This window comes from Chiloscyllium punctatum, chromosome 31 (assembly GCF_047496795.1).
Source record: "Chiloscyllium punctatum isolate Juve2018m chromosome 31, sChiPun1.3, whole genome shotgun sequence".
NCBI classification, from domain to species: domain Eukaryota; kingdom Metazoa; phylum Chordata; class Chondrichthyes; order Orectolobiformes; family Hemiscylliidae; genus Chiloscyllium; species Chiloscyllium punctatum.
Genome location: NC_092769.1, coordinates 76,214,621 through 76,220,697, shown reverse-complemented (window position 1 = coordinate 76,220,697; position 6,077 = coordinate 76,214,621). Strand labels below are relative to the sequence as shown.

The window sequence follows — 6,077 nt, the reverse complement described above, 5'->3', positions numbered from 1 at the left end:
AGTCTAATCCCTTGTCGATTTACACACTCACACAGCCATGTCTGTGAGTCTAATCCCTTGTCAATTTACACATGCACACAGCCCTGAGTCTAATCCTGTGTCAATTTACACACACAGCCCTGAGTCTAATCCTGTGTCAATTTACACACACAGCCCTGTCTCAGTCTAATCCCATGTCAAGTTACACACTCACACAGCCCTGTCTTTGACTCTAACCCCGTGTCAATTTACACACTCACACAGCCCTGTCTGTGAGTCTAATCCCTTGTCAATTTACACATGCACACAGCCCTGAGTCTAATCCTGTGTCAATTTACACACACAGCCCTGAGTCTAATCCCTTGTCAATTTACACACTCACACAGCCCTGTCTGTGAGTCTAATCCCTTGTCAATTTACACATGCACACAGCCCTGAGTCTAATCCTGTGTCAATTTACACACTCACACAGCCCCGAGTCTAATCCTGTGTTAATGTACACACTCACACAGCCCTGAGTCTAATCCTGTGTCAATTTACACACACAGCCCTGTCTCAGTCTAATCCCATGTCAAGTTACACACTCACACAGCCCTGTCTTTGACTCTAACCCCGTGTCAATTTACACACACACAGCCCTGTGAGTCTAATCCTGTGTCAACATACACACTCACACAGCCCTGTCTGAGTCTAATCCCGTGTCAATTTACACACTCTCACAGCCCTGTCTGAGTCTAATCCCATGTCAATTTACACACTCTCACAGCCCTGTCTGAGTCTAATCCTGTGTTAATGTACACACTCACACATCCCCGAGTCTAATCCTGTGTTAATGTACACACTCACACAGCCCTGAGTCTAATCCTGTCAATTTAAACACTCACACAGCCCTGAGTCTAATCCTGTGTCAATGTACACACTCACACAGCCCTGTCTGAGACTAATCCAGTGTTAATTTACACACTCACACAGCCCTGTCTGAGAGTCTAATCCTGTGTCAATTTACATACTCACACAGCTGTCTGTGAGTCTAATCCTGTCAATTTACACACTCTCACAGCCCTGTCTGTGAGTCTAATCCCTTGTCAATTTACACACTCACACAGCCCTGAGAGTCTAATCCTGTGTCAATTTACACACTCACACAGCCGTCTGTGAGTCTAATCCTGTCAATTTACACACTCACACAGCCCTGTCTGTGAGTCTAATCCCTTGTCAATTTACACACTCACACAGCCCTGTCTGTGAGTCTAATCCCTTGTCAATTTACACACTCACACAGCCCTGTCAGTGTGTCTAATCCCTTGTCAATTTACACACTCACACAGCCCTGTCTGTGAGTCTAATCCCTTGTCAATTTACACATGCACACAGCCCTGAGTCTAATCCTGTGTCAATTTACACACACAGCCCTGTCTCAGTCTAATCCCATGTCAAGTTACACACTCACACAGCCCTGTCTTTGACTCTAACCCCGTGTCAATTTACACACACACAGCCCTGTGAGTCTAATCCTGTGTCAACATACGCACTCACACAGCCCTGTCTGTGAGTCTAATCCCTTGTCAATTTACACACTCTCACAGCCCTGTCTGAGTCTAATCCCGTGTCAATTTACACACTCTCACAGCCCTGTCTGAGTCTAATCCTGTGTTAATGTATACACTCACACAGCCCTGAGTCTAATCCTGTGTTAATGTACACACTCACACAGCCCTGAGTCTAATCCTGTGTTAATGTACACACTCACACAGCCCTGTCTGAGTCTAATCCTGTGTTAATGTACACACTCACACAGCCCTGAGTCTAATCCTGTCATTTTAAACACTCACACAGCCCTGAGTCTAATCCTGTGTTAATGTACACACTCACACAGCCCTGAGTCTAATCCTGTTAATGTACACACTCACACAGCCCTGAGTCTAATCCTGTGTCAATTTACACACTCACACAGCCCTGAATCTAATCCTGTGTTAATGTACACACTCATACAGCCTTGAGTCTAATCCTGTGTTAATGTACACACTCACACAGCCCCGAGTCTAATCCTGTGTTAATGTACACACTCACACAGCCCTGAGTCTAATCCTGTCAATTTAAACACTCACACAGCCCTGAGTCTAATCCTGTGTTAATGTACACACTCACACATCCCTGAGTCTAATCCTGTGTTAATGTACACACTCACACAGCCCTGAGTCTAATCCTGTCAATTTAAACACTCACACAGCCCTGAGTCTAATCCTGTGTTAATGTACACACTCACACAGCCCCGAGTCTAATCCTGTTAATGTACACACTCACACAGCCCTGAGTCTAATCCTGTGTCAATTTACACACTCACACAGCCCTGAATCTAATCCTGTGTTAATGTACACACTCACACAGCCCTGAGTCTAATCCTGTCAATTTAAACACTCACACAGCCCTGAGTCTAATCCTGTGTCAATTTACACACTCACACAGCCCTGAATCTAATCCTGTGTTAATGTACACACTCACACAGCCTTGAGTCTAATCCTGTCAATTTAAACACTCACACAGCCCTGAGTCTAATCCTGTGTCAATTTACACACTCACACAGCCCTGAGTCTAATCCTGTGTTAATGTACACACTCACACAGCCCCGAGTCTAATCCTGTTAATGTACACACTCATACAGCCCTGAGTCTAATCCTGTGTCAATTTACACACTCACACAGCCCTGAGTCTAATCCTGTGTTAATGTACACACTCACACAGCCCTGAGTCTAATCCTGTGATAATGTACACACTCACACAGCCCTGAGTCTAATCCTGTCAATTTAAACACTCACACAGCCCTGAGTCTAATCCTGTTAATGTACACACTCACACAGCCCTGAGTCTAATCCTGTTAATGTACACACTCACACAGCCCTGAGTCTAATCCTGTTAATGTACACACTCACACTGCCCTGAGTCTAATCCTGTTAATGTACACACTCACACAGCCCTGAGTCTAATCCTGTGTCAATTTACACACTCACACAGCCCTGAATCTAATCCTGTGTTAATGTACACACTCACACAGCCCTGAGTCTAATCCTGTTAATGTACACACTCACACAGCCCTGAGTCTAATCCTGTGTCGATTTACACACTCACACAGCCCTGAATCTAATCCTGTTAATGTACACACTCACACAGCCCTGAGTCTAATCCTGTGTTAATGTACACACTCACACAGCCCTGAGTCTAATCCTGTGATAATGTACACACTCACACAGCCCTGAGTCTAATCCTGTCAATTTAAACACTCACACAGCCCTGAGTCTAATCCTGTTAATGTACACACTCACACAGCCCTGAGTCTAATCCTGTTAATGTACACACTCACACAGCCCTGAGTCTAATCCTGTTAATGTACACACTCACACTGCCCTGAGTCTAATCCTGTTAATGTACACACTCACACAGCCCTGAGTCTAATCCTGTGTCAATTTACACACTCACACAGCCCTGAATCTAATCCTGTGTTAATGTACACACTCACACAGCCCTGAGTCTAATCCTGTTAATGTACACACTCACACAGCCCTGAGTCTAATCCTGTGTCGATTTACACACTCACACAGCCCTGAATCTAATCCTGTTAATGTACACACTCACACAGCCCTGAGTCTAATCCTGTGTTAATGTACACACTCACACAGCCCTGAGTCTAATCCTGTTAATGTACACACTCACACAGCCCTGAGTCTAATCCTGTGTCAATTTACACACTCACACAGCCCTGAGTCTAATCCTGTTAATGTACACACTCACACATCCCTGAATCTAATCCTGTGTTAATGTACACACTCATACAGCCCTGAGTCTAATCCTGTGTTAATGTACACACTCACACAGCCCTGTCTGAGTCTAATCCTGTGTTAATGTACACACTCACACAGCCCTGAGTCTAATCCTGTCAATTTAAACACTCACACAGCCCTGAGTCTAATCCTGTGTTAATGTACACACTCACACAGCCCTGAGTCTAATCCTGTGTTAATGTACACACTCACACAGCCCTGAGTCTAATCCTGTGTCAATTTACACACTCACACAGCCCTGAGTCTAATCCTGTGTTAATGTACACACTCACACAGCCCTGAGTCTAATCCTGTGTTAATGTACACACTCACACAGCCCCGAGTCTAATCCTGTTAATGTACACACTCACACAGCCCTGAGTCTAATCCTGTGTCAATTTAAACACTCACACAGCCCTGAATCTAATCCTGTGTTAATGTACACACTCATACAGCCCTGAGTCTAATCCTGTGTTAATGTACACACTCACACAGCCCCGAGTCTAATCCTGTGTTAATGTACACACTCACACAGCCCCGAGTCTAATCCTGTTAATGTACACACTCACACAGCCCTGAGTCTAATCCTGTGTCAATTTACACACTCACACAGCCCTGAATCTAATCCTGTGTTAATGTACACACTCACACAGCCCTGAGTCTAATTCTGTGTCAATTTACACACTCTCACAGCCCTGAGTCTAATCCTGTGTTAATGTACACACTCACACAGCCCTGAGTCTAATCCTGTGTCAATTTACACACACAGCCCTGTCTCAGTCTAATCCCATGTCAAGTTACACACTCACACAGCCCTGTCTTTGACTCTAACCCCGTGTCAATTTACACACTCACACAGCCCTGAGAGTCTAATCCTGTGTCAATTTACACACTCACACAGCCCTGTCTGAGAGTCTAATCGTGTCAATTTACACACTCACACAGCCCTTTCTGAGTCAAATCTTGTGTCAATTTACACACTCACACAGCTCTTTCTGTGAGTCTAATCCTGTGTTAATGTACACACTCTCACAGCCCAGTCTGAGTCTAATCCCATGTCAACGTACACACTCACACAGCCCTGTCTGAGTCTAATCCCGTGTCAATTTACACACTCACACAGCCCTGAGTCTAATCCTGTGTTAATGTACACACTCACACAGCCCTGAGTCTAATCCTGTGTTAATGTACACACTCACACATCCCTGAGTCTAATCCTGTGTTAATGTACACACTCACACATCCCTGAGTCTAATCCTGTGTTAATGTACACACTCACACATTCCTGAGTCTAATCCTGTGTTAATGTACACACTCACACATCCCTGAGTCTAATCCTGTGTTAATGTACACACTCACACATCCCTGAGTCTAATCCTGTGTTAATGTACACACTCACACAGCCCTGAGTCTAATCCTGTGTTAATGTACAAACCCACACAGCCCTGTCTGTGAAGCACAGAGCTGAAGCTGTTGTTCTGAACGGGTCCGAAGAGAAGTTACTTCCTGTGTTCCTGCTGAGAGTCGAGTTTTCCTTGTCGTGTTACTGGATGGTCACCATCTGACACAAATCAGTTTCTCTCTCTCTCTCTCTCCCCCTCCTGCCCACCGGGAGAGAAAAGGGAACGGCTTTCCAAGTTTCCGAGACAGAGCCTGAAACTTTTAAACTTGTCGGGAGACCTGGATTGTTGTCCACAACAGCAAGGGCACCTTCACCCGTAACAACCCCCCCCCCCGCCTCCCTCCACAGTCAGTCAGACATCTGGGTGGTTGTGTCTCCAGGTGGGTGTGGAGGACGGGGACAGGAGCTGAGGCTGGGGGTAAAGGCGTTAGCAGGGGGGTGTAAATAGTAGGGTCAGAGAGCGTTGCACTCACCTCAGGAGGGGTTGGGCTGCTGAAGGATGGGGGGACAACGGGATAATGTCCCTCAGTCGGACCGAGTGTGACAGCTGCTCAGAGTGGGAGTCTCGACAAACCTTTCGAAATTCCACAATGACTCAATAGTGAAAGTGAAAGGTCTTTGACAGTCAGTGAAACCATGGTGTGTGCGTCTCACTCACACTCCTCACCTCCCCGCCCCACCCCCCCCCACCCCATCCCCCACCAGCCTGGTCGGGCACAAGCAAAGCTGTTCCGAGGCACTGACTGTGTTGGCACGTGGGGTTATTTCTGAATAACTTTATCTGACAGTCAGTGAGCTCACCGACTGGTCTCGGCTAGTTGCTAAGGAAACCTTTATCACACTCAGAATCTGCTCTGTTAACCCCTTCCCTCCCAGCCTCA

General features: G+C 46.1%; 1 protein-coding gene across 4 annotated transcripts in view; it reads right to left on the bottom strand.

Annotated features, from left to right (window-relative positions):
* Positions 1-5,852, bottom strand: part of LOC140457120 (phospholipase A and acyltransferase 3-like) — a 15,250-nt gene extending 9,398 nt beyond the window's left edge. Inside the window, exon 1 of one of the 4 annotated variants that reach the window (XM_072551135.1) lies at positions 5,670-5,852. The gene's annotated coding sequence lies outside the window, so the exon portion shown is untranslated. Of the gene's footprint in view, positions 1-5,229; positions 5,406-5,669 lie in introns of those variants that run through there. The other 3 variants (XM_072551132.1, XM_072551136.1, XM_072551133.1) reach the window with 3 other exon arrangements.
* Positions 5,853-6,077: the final 225 nt, after the last annotated feature.